The following is a 13,982-nucleotide window of genomic DNA, read 5'->3' as shown; positions in this document are numbered from 1 at the left end:
CGCTGGTGGCCGAGAGTATGAATCACAAACACGAGCGGTAGCTTTTCTTTAAGTTCCGCTACTCTGACCCAGATCATTTTATGTTTTATTGTGCTACCTTTGGAATCACGAAAATCATTCTGAATCCAAAAGAACAAGTTCTCATTATAAGACTGGACACAGTAGAAAGAATCACTTACGATTAAAGTCGTCACACTAGGATCTGCGTACTCCAATGCAAGCATCAGAGCACGTAGCTCTGCTAATTGTGCAGTGCAGTCCCCAAGTGTCTGCGTGTGCACGACACTGGACTCGAACTCATCGTTCACCATTGCACCGACCACAATGGCGCAAGCGGAAACGTAGGCATGTTTAGAGCCATGCGCAACCTGCGCCGAACCATCCGTGTAAATGATACAGTGGAAATCCTCCAACGGCCGCATTGCTAAAGGAGCAGGATGAACAAATTCATACCGTAAATACTCCTGCGACCGTAAAGCGGCGTCAAAAATAAACGTGACATCCTGAGATGTCAAGGAAGTAGCCCACTGAATCCACCGAGGGTGCAAAGCTTTAGAATTAGGTACACTGGCTTTCGTGACCGCCTCCAAGGCAGGACACGGGGTAACAACCAACATGCGCTTTCCCTGCGACAGGGCACGTTCTTTAAGAATTGCCATCTGCACAGCCGTTAACACTTTCTCCACAGTGGAAAAACGCAGTTCAGCCGAAGTGTATAAGTGCGACTTGTAAGCAATAGGTGCAGTATCCCCCTCGTTAAAAGTCAGGTACGTGAAACCCACCGTCCCAGGGATAATTCTTATCACCAGGTTGGTCTGGTTATCACGGGTCTGTAAGTAGTCAGAAGTGAGCAAATCAGCCTGCAAAGACTGCAGAATGGCTGAATGCTCAGGCAGCCAGCATGATTTGGAAAAAGATGGTTGTACCAAGGCATATAAAGGCTTGATACGCTGGGCATATTCCGGAATGTATGTCCTCCCGAAATTTAAAAAACCCAGTAAAGACTGTAATTTTTTCAGAGTTGTCGGAGAGCGCAACTGCGCGCACTTCTCCAGGAAGTGAGGAGCCAATCCCTTTCCTTCATGGTTAAGTTCATAACCTAGAAACAACACTGTGTACTCCGCAATGTGTGACTTCGCAAAGTTAAACTTGTAACCCATGTCTGCAAAGTTACAAATTATGCTGTTTACTTGACACAGATGCACCCAAAGCTCGTCGTCTGTGAGATAAATGTCATCCACATACGAACATGCAACTGGATCGAAACTCTCCAAAAGAGAGACTATGCGGGCGGAAAACACTCCAGGACTATTTTTATATCCCATTGGGAGACGTTTAAACATTTTTTGTATGCCGCCGCACGTAAAACTGGTCCATTGGGAACTTAGACCATCTAATCTATGTGCATAAAAACCATTGGAAATGTCAAGCGTAGTTTTGAACCGTTTACGCTCAAGACTATTCACTAGGGCAGAGCCGTGAGTATTCTGTACTGCACAGTTACGGCAATGCGAGTTCAAATGCCGGTAATCCAAAACTAGACGATACGAGCCGTCCGGCTTGTTAACAGTAAAAAGGGGATTATTCATTGGTGACACACATGTTTCAATTACACCTTGATATTCCAATTGTTCAAGGATAGCCGCGACTGAAGCCTTAGCTTCACGCCGTATGGGATACTGGGGTTGTGGCTGAGGCTGTGACCGCAAAGGAATCTCATGGCTAGGGGACAATTTATCCCAGCTACACTGATTTCGGTACACAGCCGGCGCAAGCGCCAGAGCCCACTCTTCTGCAAAATGCAGCGCTTCCACTCTCGGTACAGTGTGCGCGAAACTGGGGAGGATTACCTCCTCCCCTCGCGGAGCTGCGAGAACAAAAGGTGGGGGCCAGTCAGCCTCCGAAAGCAAAATGTCATACGTATCCGAAAGATTCTCCCAAAATACCCCTTTTACAGTTCGCTGCATGTCACCTTCAATTAACAGGACAATTTCAAAAAGTCTTTCAGGGGGAGCAACATGCGTATCAGCTGTTTCAATTACAATAAAAGTCTCAGTCGCTGTCACCTTCAATAGTGGACGGAGGGCCTCTCTCACTATGGTAATCTCCGCCGCGCTGTCCAGCAAGGTCAGAGCCCACGTCAGATTCCGAAGCCGCGTTCTCACTATCTGGGGCATATCGATGCGCCGTTAAGGCAGCGACCTTCTTCTTGGCAAACTGCGGTCTCTTAGGCGTAGAGTCGTCCCGCTGATCCCCTTCACTTCGCGTGCGGGGCTGGCCACGTCCTTGCTGACCACCCCTGCCCCTGCCGCCCCCTCCACCACCGGTTGACGGAGCCGATGAGTCCTGAAAGGAACGAGGAGAGCGTTGGTCAGATGCCTGATATCTATCAGGTGTTTTAATCGTAGCGCGATCGCGCAATTCATAAACACGCTCTGACTGCGCAGGTTGTGAAGGCGCCGGACTCGAGACCTGTGTCTGTTGTTGTTGTTGCTTACCCTGATTCTGCTTTTTAGGCCAATTTTGTTTCTTGGACCTGGGCTGTCCACCTGTTTCCGAAGACTGCCCCTGGGGTTGCTTCTTTTCTTTTTCAAGAAAAACCTTCGCACCCTTAGAATTGCGGCCAACCATTTTATAAGCCGCCACAATTATTCTTGCCAGCTGACGGGGTTTCTCGGCATCGGGAATGAACGCCAGACCATTGGCCACTTGAAAGTTCACTGCATCCCCTTTTACATTGGCAAGGATAATACCGCAAACTGTCTCAAATGAACCGTTCAGGCGCATACCCAACTCAACCGCCGACTCAGGTCCGTGATCATCCTGAACACGTTTGAGGATTGCAGACAGGTTCGACACTGACGGTGTGCCAAAGCACCTCGAGTAAACCGCTGCAAAAGTCTTACCCCATGTCTCACAGTCAACAAGTTCCGGGGCTAAATCTTTCGGTAAACTAAGCGTAAGAATCCGGTGTTTTTCACCCGGAGTCGTATTAGGAAACACAGCTTCCAGCTGGTCGAATTTCTCGGCAAGCCAGTAAGGAAAATCATCCTTATTATCTGGCTTTCTGCCCATAACGGAATTCACCAAGACCGGACTTATTTTCAAGCCAGCCTGGTCTGCTCGAAGCTGCGCCCCTGCGGGGGCTGCGCCTTGAATATTACGACCAATGTAATGAACAAGCGCTCTAATCACACCAACTGCGACCTCATGAAGACGCCGCAGGTCACCCACATTACAAGTGGTGCGATTAGGATGAGGAGTAAATCCACCCAAAGCGGGCCAATTTGTGCCCGGAATGGATAAGGGACCTAACCTCGGAGCCGTTAAAGAATGGGGTAGGGCGCCACCAAACCAAACTCCGTGCTGCCAAGCGTCTATAGGTACTTCCAGTGCTCTGTACGGAGCATAAGCCGCCGGTACATCCGTGGCAGTGTATGAATGATAGACACCCGAATTAGCGTCTATTTCCGGAAATGTCACCCAGGAATAAAACAATTTGTACGGGTACGCATGTTCCGCACTCACTACTAGAACCACAGCTAAGCCTTCCGCGGGTACATTATATCCCCGCAAGTGGTCGCGAACCGCGACGCGGCTATGCTGCGCTATTTCCACTGCCATGTTAGCACAGGAAGAAGAAAAACTAGACAAAGAACACTTTGTAGCACAACTGGGTAGTGATTCAAAGAAACCTTTTTAGAAGAATTCAAGCTTGAAAAGACCTATTTCAAAAACAGGTAGGTTTTCCGACACCGCCGTTTACCGGAAACGGAAATGAAGGTGTCAAGGTATGAATGATATACTACTCGAGTGTCATGAAATACGGCCAACCAATCCGTTGGGCGCCATGTAGCAGGGTTTCCGTTCTCCCACAGAACTGTGCATAGAGATCTAGAACCTCAGTGAGTTAGGATGATCCAAAAACTCATCTCAGTGTCAGAAATCTCGTTACCTAGCTAGCTACAGTGTCTCATGGATCATTATGGAATGATACATGTATTAGACAAACCAGAACATGATCTTTAGAATACCTCAGGAGTCGTGGAACACATGAACACTCTTTCGTTATATAATCATTTCAAACCAAAACTGAGAGTCAAAGAACACAAGTGCAAGTTTGAAATATTTATTATTCAATGCAAAGTTCTCAAACGCAGTATCTTGTATAATACCAAAATGCAGATTATAAAAATCAGAGTCAGCAGCATAGTCACTAATCCATAGTAAGCAAAAGGTGCTAGCATGTTATAATGCAATTTCTATAGAAATCTATATCACCTATATTTCGCGCACCCTATCTAGCATATTATATTATATCTAAGAAGGTCTCATTCGGGCTTTAGCAGGGCGGCCCCATACCTCTCAATGTCAGTAGGAGCAGTTCACATCAACCGCTACCAGCTCTCTTCATGCGCAGCACCAAGTGTCTGCGTTCATTCCGTGTAACTCTATCTTAAACCCGCGTAGAGCCCAAAATGTTGGCATCAACATTATTTGTGTTATGTCTAATGTCTAATGTGGTGCGAGGATCAGACCTCCTAGCAACCTTGTGTTAGGTTAATCTTAGAGTGTGCAGCTCTCAGTGTGCAGACAGTTGTACCAAGTGTACCAGGCAAAGCTGATAGCATAGGAATAACATATTATTCTCAAATAAAGCAACTCGCCGCTTCTAGGGTGAAAGCTACAACAAGTACGTGTCGTGTGCAAAACTGAAGCCGAAGGCAAAACGGCTGTTTAAACATGTAATACACTCATGCTAACTTAACGCAATATATGTAATGAAGTATCCATATGACACCCCCCCATTGGTCCGAGCACCGCCAATCATAAGGGAAAAGGCAATACTAAATCAGATACAAAAATTGAAAGCAAAATTCAATAATCTTGAGCTAAAATAAGCTAAAAATATGTATGAATGAATATGTATGAATGAATATGTATAAATGCCTACAGTGGCCTCAATTCTTAAAAAAAAAAAAAAACCCTTGAATCAAAAGTCATCCGCCAGGTTTCAAAATTACGAAATGTAGGACCAGGTCTCATCCTTTCAAATGTTTGTAAGAGAAAAACCAAGGCACTTATCCGATATCCAAAGTCATGTGCCACCTAGACGTTATCTCCAGCGACATCACGTGAGTGAACTCTCCATCAGCTGAACATAGTTCATCTCTCCAATTCAGCGAGGGGAAAGTCATATTTCACCACAAAGCATTCCTCCCAGGCATCTCACGATTGGAAAGTATATGCAAAGAAAGTTGCAACAGCCTCCAGTATGAAATCACTGCCATCATCCGAAAATAGTTCAGCCATCCAATTTAGCAATGGGAAAGAACATACGTGCTCCTCCAGCATCGGATCCTCCTGCAACGTCAGAGGACAACTCGGTGGGTTCACCAGATCGCTGTGTGTCAGAAAGGCATTCGCCGCTGCAGAGATCTCCCATTGGCCCAGAACTCCATTTATCGCTGCCAAGGCCATAACTCTCTCGCCAGAACAGATCAGCTCGTGAGCCACAACGGGACGCATTAGCTGATCAAAATCGACGTCAGGAGCAGTCCTCAAGCATAGGCATAAATCAATGGCCCAATCGAACTCGCAGCTCAGGCAGTGAAACACAGGTTGGACACACGTGAAGTCGGTGAACCGAAATGACAATCTATAGGCCGTGCTTAATGCTGCAAGCGGCAATGTTCCATAGTAATTGAGCATCCGATTACGGCACAGTGTCAGGAGGCGTTGAACGGCGTCTTGCGCAGGATGGGCATCCATGTTTTATGAAGAAAAACACCAACAGAAAGCCTGCGGCTACAGCCAGCAACACAGGTAGTCCACCAAACAAACTCGAAAAAATAGTGTGGAAAAACGTGGGAATGAGACCAAAAACTTTTTCAAACGTAGTCACGAGGCCACTGCTTACTAATTTAAAAAAATGTGCAAGGCCAGTCGTTGAAGAAGCATTAAAAATCTGGTGTACCAGCTCGCAGAAATGAAATGGCAAATCAGTGTTTAAAAGCGCCTGCACCTCTGTGCGGGTGTTAGCTATGTGAAGGACATAAGTTTCCCGGGCCGAACTCAGGGTCACTTGTTTGAGACAAAAGAGCCCTTATTCTGCTTAAACCATTGAATTTCGCTTCCAAGGTTGGGATCCGTGGCCAGATGGAGACATCTGAAGAGCCATGCGTGGGTGGGTATAGGACGTTCTTGCAGCACACTACACGCTCTGATACAGTAACTATATAAGCCACACCAATTAATAAACCACAACATAATTCGTTGTTTAAAAGCAAATAACTACCATTAGCTAATAAAGTAAATGTGGGAACTACTGCTGGAACTGGCGTACCTTTTAAAACACATGCTAAATTTGGGCGGTCCTGATTACAAGAACCGTGTAACTGAATGTGTCTGCATATTAATGAATGGTCAGGTGACTGTGTGCATTCCTCACCATTAAGATTCACTTCTTTTCCATCTTTCAGACATCTGTATGTGTATGGTAATGACCATGCCTCATGTAGGAATGCATTGCCTAGTGGCTCATATCGTCCTATAGCAATATACCGCATACAGTTAGTAAATTTATATAAAGGAAATGGTAATGTAATTAAACCATCTTAAACCCGCGTAGAGCCCAAAATGTTGGCATCAACATTATTTGTGTTATGTCTAATGTCTAATGTGGTGCGAGGATCAGACCTCCTAGCAACCTTGTGTTAGGTTAATCTTAGAGTGTGCAGCTCTCAGTGTGCAGACAGTTGTACCAAGTGTACCAGGCAAAGCTGATAGCATAGGAATAACATATTATTCTCAAATAAAGCAACTCGCCGCTTCTAGGGTGAAAGCTACAACAACAAGTACGTGTCGTGTGCAAAACTGAAGCCGAAGGCAAAACGGCTGTTTAAACATGTAATACACTCATGCTAACTTAACGCAATATATGTAATGAAGTATCCATATGACAGAGGCTGATGTTTACTACTGAACGCCAAACTAATGTCTCCGCGGCGGAGTCCCCCCATACCTCCACTCCCATCCAGGCCAGTCAGAAGCAGAGGTGGGTGTCCCCTGTTGTTGCATCCCCCATTACACATCATTCCGAGTCCAGGCGGCAGGCACAGAGCAAACGACAAGCAGGCTCCAGCACGTCCCCAGAAACCAGATCCCCGGCAGCAGTTGCTCCACCTATGCTGGGTGGTGATTCTTTGGAGTCCCCGCCACTTGGCAGTCCAGTCCTGTCCAGGGTGCACTCACACCTCCATAAGAAACGCAGACACACACCATTGACACCTGCCAACCCCGATTTGGCTCTATATGACCTATCACCAGCTCCCAGGCCCACCCTGCCTCCTGGCCCATACAGCCCTGTGGCTCATCATTTCAGTTGTCCCAGTGGCGCTGGTGCAGTTGACTCTCATGTATCAGATGGTGGCACAGTGTCAGTTGTGCCCTCTCCTGTTGCACGTCCTGGCAGTGTATCTGGGTCTATGGCTCACGTGTCAGTTAGGAGATCTGTGGCTGTGTTGCACACTCCTGTTTCTGGTGCTGGCAGTCTGTCTGGGTCAGTGGCTCACGTGTCAGTGACTACATCTGTGGCTGTGTCTCACACTCCTGTTGCTGGTGCTGCCAGTGTGTCTGGGTCCGTGGCCCATGTGTGTGTGACTCGGGCTGTGACTGTGTCTCACACTCCTGTTGCTGGTGCTGCCAGTGTGTCCGAGGCAGGTAGTTCACGCAGTCCCCCTGAGTCTGTGATGTGAGGTGCTGTACACTTCACTGAAATGTTACTTCACATGGTGTGTCCATTGGAAACTGCGTGGCACTCTTGTGGTTCCTGTGACGGGTTGGTAGGGACACGTAGTTGTGCAGCCTCTGATGTACCTGCTGTGTACTGCACTATGCCCTGTTGATGCTCTGATACTGCATACTGCCCTCTCGTTACCTGCCTCTGATGTACCTGCTCTGTACTGCACAATGCCCTGTTGATGCTCTGATACTGCATACTGCCCCTCTCACGTGCTGCCTCTGATGGACCTGTTCTGTGCAATGGACTGTTGATTCTCTGTGCCCCTCTCATGTGCTGCCTCTGATGGACCTGTTCTGTGCAATGGACTGTTGATTCTCTGTGCCCCTCTCATGTGCTGCCTCTGATGGACCTGTTCTGTGCAATGGACTGTTGATTCTCTGTGCCCCTCTCACGTGCTGCCTCTGATGGACCTGTTCTGTGCAATGGACTGTTCATGCACTTGGCCCCTCTCACGTGCTGCCTCTGATGGACCTGCTCTGTTCTTTGCAATGGACTGTTGATGCTCTGATACTGCATACTGCCCTCTCGTTACCTGCTATGATGTACCTGCTCTGTACTGCACTATGCCCTGTTGATGCTCTGATACTGCATACTGCCCTCTCGTTACCTGCTATGATGTACCTGCTGTGTACTGCACTATGCCCTGTTGATGCTCTGATACTGCATACTGCCCTCTCGTTACCTGCCTCTGATGTACCTGCTCTGTACTGCACAATGCCCTGTTGATGCTCTGATACTGCATACTGCCCCTCTCACGTGCTGCCTCTGATGGACCTGTTCTGTGCAATGGACTGTTGATTCTCTGTGCCCCTCTCATGTGCTGCCTCTGATGGACCTGTTCTGTGCAATGGACTGTTGATTCTCTGTGCCCCTCTCACGTGCTGCCTCTGATGGACCTGTTCTGTGCAATGGACTGTTGATTCTCTGTGCCCCTCTCATGTGCTGCCTCTGATGGACCTGTTCTGTGCAATGGACTGTTGATTCTCTGTGCCCCTCTCATGTGCTGCCTCTGATGAACCTGTTCTGTGCAATGGACTGTTGATTCTCTGTGCCCCTCTCACGTGCTGCCTCTGATGGACCTGTTCTGTGCAATGGACTGTTCATGCACTTGGCCCCTCTCACGTGCTGCCTCTGATGGACCTGCTCTGTTCTTTGCAATGGACTGTTGATGCTCTGATACTGCATACTGCCCTCTCGTTACCTGCTATGATGTACCTGCTCTGTACTGCACTATGCCCTGTTTATGCTCTGATACTGCATACTGCCCTCTCGTTACCTGCTATGATGTACCTGCTCTGTACTGCACTATGCCCTGTTGATGCTCTTATACTGCATACTGCCCTCTCGTTACCTGCCTCTATTGTACCTGCTCTGTTATGCACGATGCCCTGTTGATGCTCTGATACTGCATACTGCCCTCTCGTTACCTGCCTCTATTGTACCTGCTCTGTTATGCACGATGCCCTGTTGATGCTCTGATACTGCATACTGCCCTCTCGTTACCTGCTATGATGTACCTGCTGTGTACTGCACTATGCCCTGTTGATGCTCTGATACTGCATACTGCCCTCTCGTTACCTGCTATGATGTACCTGCTCTGTTATGCACGATGCCCTGTTGATGCTCTGATACTGCATACTGCCCTCTCGTTACCTGCCTCTATTGTACCTGCTCTGTTATGCACAATGCCCTGTTGATGCTCTGATACTGCATACTGCCCTCTCGTTACCTGCTATGATGTGCCTGCTCTGGTGCCCACTTTGCCCATGCTCACGCATACACTGTGATTAAACCCCTATTTTGTGAAATAAAGGTGGTCTATCAAATCTCGTGGTTTTTCGTTGTCATTCCTGCTTGCGTACTACAAATGTGTATTCGTATTTGCTTCTCATCAGTGGTTACGGTGACATGACACTCCCCCTCCCTACGTCACGTCCCTTGCTGGTATTCACCTCCAGACAGCCAATGGTTTGTGCCTTACCTGCGTCGTCGTCCATAGTAGGCCATGACTAGGACGTGGTGGATCGCGAAGAGCATCGGGAAAGCGTGTAGCGCAGGGTCCATGGTGGTGGTGAGCTTGCGGTGGGTATCTCGGCTATGTCACCTGTGTTCGCTGTGGGGATTCCGACGTGTTCAGACAGGTTGTTTTTCCGCTGCGGTTTTATGTGTGTTTTCCGCCATCTTGATTGGGGGGACGGTCTTAGTCGTCAGTACGTACGGCGGTGCGTCCAGATGTGTTACGTCCGCCGCGTGGTCGTGTGTAGTTGGCCGGCGGAGCGTGCTTTTCCGTCGCGGACGGAAATTTGACAAGTTTTCCTATCCTGATATGGCGGACGGAGTATCCGCGGCAGGCGGACAGGGAAAAGGCTTTTTCCACCTACTCACGGGCCGCGGTGGCTCTTCCGTCCGCCATCCTAATCGACCCCTTAGTGTGCACATCACTGAAATGACACGCAGAGGAACTCAATAGAATTCTGTGGCGCGCGCCGGTATACGCGCCGGTTGCCGCATTCACAACTTCCTTAACTACGCACACAGATACTTGAAGGGAATTCCAACAAGATCTTGTGACACGCCCCGGTATGCGCACAGGTTGCCACAACAATGGGTACTTACCCTAGCAACGTTGAGAGCGCCGACAACTGCGCAGGTCATTATGGCAATGTAACTGTTCTGCGAAGTGACGCGCGCTGACACACGCGCTGATCGTCATTACGCAATCACGCCCACAATCAAAAAAAAATGAAGAAAAGCTCACTGGACCACTCAAGGTAGGTGTGATTCACGAAGCAGAGGACAAGCAACATCAGAGTCCTCACTGAGCACACCACGACCACATCCAGATGACACCTCCGACCAGGCCCCAGCAGGCGTGGTTTAGAGGCAGGGCAGATAGTAACCACGGCACACGGCAACAAACAGTGGGGAAGGCTGAGAACCGGACAACTCGTTGCCAATGAAAGGAAGACGGGGTCCAGGTAAGTTGCAGGTCATCTTTTAATGTGACCGATCTCCACAGCTCCCCGGCAGCAACTGCCAGTGCCCAGACATTTCGTGTTCCACGCAGGGAACGCAGGAGAGGAATGCCGACACGAGAACCTGCACAAGAACGCAACACACATTTTCTTCCCCATACCTGAACATTATTCTATTTGCTTTGGGTCTCCTGTTGATGTTGGATTACCTGTGACCATATGTGTCACTTATATACCGGTTTACTCTGTATTGCTACTGTTATTTTCATTTATGTTCGATTTTTTCAATCAGCCTTGAAAAAACCCTTTGCCTACTGGCCTTCTGAAGAAAACATGTGTTGGCAGGTGTTATGTTCACTTACATTTATAATAACAAATAAAACACTGAATACTATACTTAAAACGCAATATTGGATTTACTATAAATAAAACGCAATATCAGATTCGGGTATTTCCCCTATTTACTTACTTTTAGCAAAAACATATCACAGTTCCAAAGTATTTGCTTTACAATTGGTGGCCCCTGGCTGAAACCACCTGACGGGTACATGCTACACCAAGAATTGGGTCCTGTACAATTGTGCGTGAACCCCGGCAGCACCCACCGCCCAAATGAGCTAACCTTAAAAACATAGCTTGTGGTGGTGAGAGGCAACCTGCAGCTGAAGTGATAGAAGAAGATCGTCAGAAAGAAGAAGAGGAGGATGCCACAGAAACGTCACTCAAATCATCACTGTAAGCCATCGCTATAGTATACAATCCTTACCTGCAGCAACGTCTGCATGGTGCAAGGTACCGCAGGATACAGCAACTTCCACACTAAAGCGCCCAGGCAGACTACCTGCTACTAGTGCCCGTAGTGCCACAAGAGAAGCAGGCTACTATTAAGGCTATGTTTACCAAGGAGTCGCCGTACCACCGGAAGCATGAAAGAGCCTGTTTCAACATTGGGAACATTGCTAAAATGTTAGCGCTTGACCTCCTGCCTTTTTCTTTTGTCAAAGGATTGGGCTTCCTGGAATTTGTGGTGTCCCTCTCCCCAAAATGGAAGGTTCCCAGCCGGAATTATTTTGTGACTGTTAGATTTGGGGGTCTCTAGTTGGCCCAGGTAGGTACTTGTGACAAATAGGGACCCTTGCCTCTAGTTAGGGTAAGGGGTACACTCCTAAAATAACCCTAGTTCACCCCCTTGGTAGCTTGGCACGAGCAGACAGGCTTATCTCAGAGGCAGGGTGTGAAGCATTTGTGACCACATACAGTAATCAAGTGACAACACTACAGATGAACACCACACAGGTTTTATACCAGAAACTAGCAGCCCGTCCCGACGTTGTCCGGGTAGGCTTTTCGAGAGTACTGACCAGCATCGCCGCTCCTCCGCCACCAGCATCGCCGCTCTTCCCCGCGCTGATTCAGAAAAGGGGGTGGTGATGGACAGAGTATCTGAATGAAGCAGAACACTCCTACCCAGTCAACAGATCAGGGCTTGATCTATCACCGTTTTTTAGTTCACTGCACCATCCCAGCTCAGAACCTGGCTACATGCAAATTAGTCAGTCCCTGGCCCAGTGCATCATGGGAACAGGGCAGACCAAACTACCAAGCCAATTCTTTAACTGGAATGGAAACAAGCTTCCAGGGACCGGTTTCTGGCATTACAGCCGTCTTCGGCCGGGCTTGCTTGAATCCTGATGGTGCAGTGAGCAAGGGACTCATGTCTGAGTATACCCTTCCACGCTTATGGTGGACAAAACGATTCAGAAAAGGGGGTGGTGATGGACAGAGTATCTGAATGAAGCAGAACACTCCTACCCAGTCAACAGATCAGGGCTTGATCCATCACCGTTTTTTAGCTCACTGCACCATCCCAGCTCAGAACCTGGCTACATGCAAATTAGTCTGTCTCTGGCCCAGTGCATCATGGGAACAGGGCAGACCAAACTACCAAGCCAATTCTTTAACTGGAAAGGAAACAAGCTTCCGGGGACCGGTTTCTGGCATTACAGCCGTCTTCGGCCCGGCTTGCTTGAATCCTGATGGTGCAGTGAGCAAGGGACTCATGTCTGAGTATACCCTTCCACGCTTATGGTGGACAAAACGATTCAGAAAAGGGGGTGGTGATGGACAGAGTATCTGAATGAAGCAGAACACTCCTACCCAGTCAACAGATCAGGGCTTGATTCATCACCGTTTTTTAGCTCACTGCACCATCCCAGCTCAGAACCTGGCTACATGCAAATTAGTCTGTCCTGGCCCAGTGCATCATGGGAACAGGGCAGACCAAACTACCAAGCCAATTCTTTAACTGGAAAGGAAACAAGCTTCCGGGGACCGGTCTCTGGCATTACAGCCGTCTTCGGCCCGGCTTGCTTGAATCCTGATGGTGCAGTGAGCAAGGGACTCATGTCTGAGTATACCCTTCCACGCTTATGGTGGACAAAACGATTCAGAAAAGGGGGTGGTGATGGACAGAGTATCTGAATGAAGCAGAACACTCCTACCCAGTCAACAGATCAGGGCTTGATCCATCACCGTTTTTTAGCTCACTGCACCATCCCAGCTCAGAACCTCGCTGCATGCAAATTAGTCTGTCCCTGGCCCAGTGCATTCATGGGATCAGGGCAGACCAAACTACCAAGCCAATTCTTTAACTGAAAAGGAAACAAGCTTCCGGGGACCGGTTTCTGGCATTACAGCCGTCTTCGGCCCGGCTTGCTTAAATCCTGATGGTGCAGTGAGCAAGGGACTCATGTCTGAGTATACCCTTCCACGCTTATGGTGGACAAAACGATTCAGAAAAGGGGGTGGTGATGGACAGAGTATCTGAATGAAGCAGAACACTCCTACCCAGTCAACAGATCAGGGCTTGATCCATCACCGTTTTTTAGCTCACTGCACCATCCCAGCTCAGAACCTGGCTACATGCAAATTAGTCTGTCCCTGGCCCAGTGCATCATGGGAACAGGGCAGACCAAACTACCAAGCCAATTCTTTAACTGGAAAGGAAACAAGCTTCCGGGGACCGGTTTCTGGCATTACAGCCGTCTTCGGCCCGGCTTGCTTGAATCCTGATGGTGCAGTGAGCAAGGGACTCATGTCTGAGTATACCCTGCCACGCTTATGGTGGACAAAACGATTCAGAAAAGGGACTGGGCACTTCATCTGCTGTGCACTTCTGAAGTGCCTGTCTGAACCCATACTCT

Source organism: Lissotriton vulgaris, chromosome 3_1, assembly GCF_964263255.1.
Source record: "Lissotriton vulgaris chromosome 3_1, aLisVul1.2, whole genome shotgun sequence".
NCBI lineage: Eukaryota > Metazoa > Chordata > Amphibia > Caudata > Salamandridae > Lissotriton > Lissotriton vulgaris.
This window is presented reverse-complemented; position numbering follows the sequence as displayed.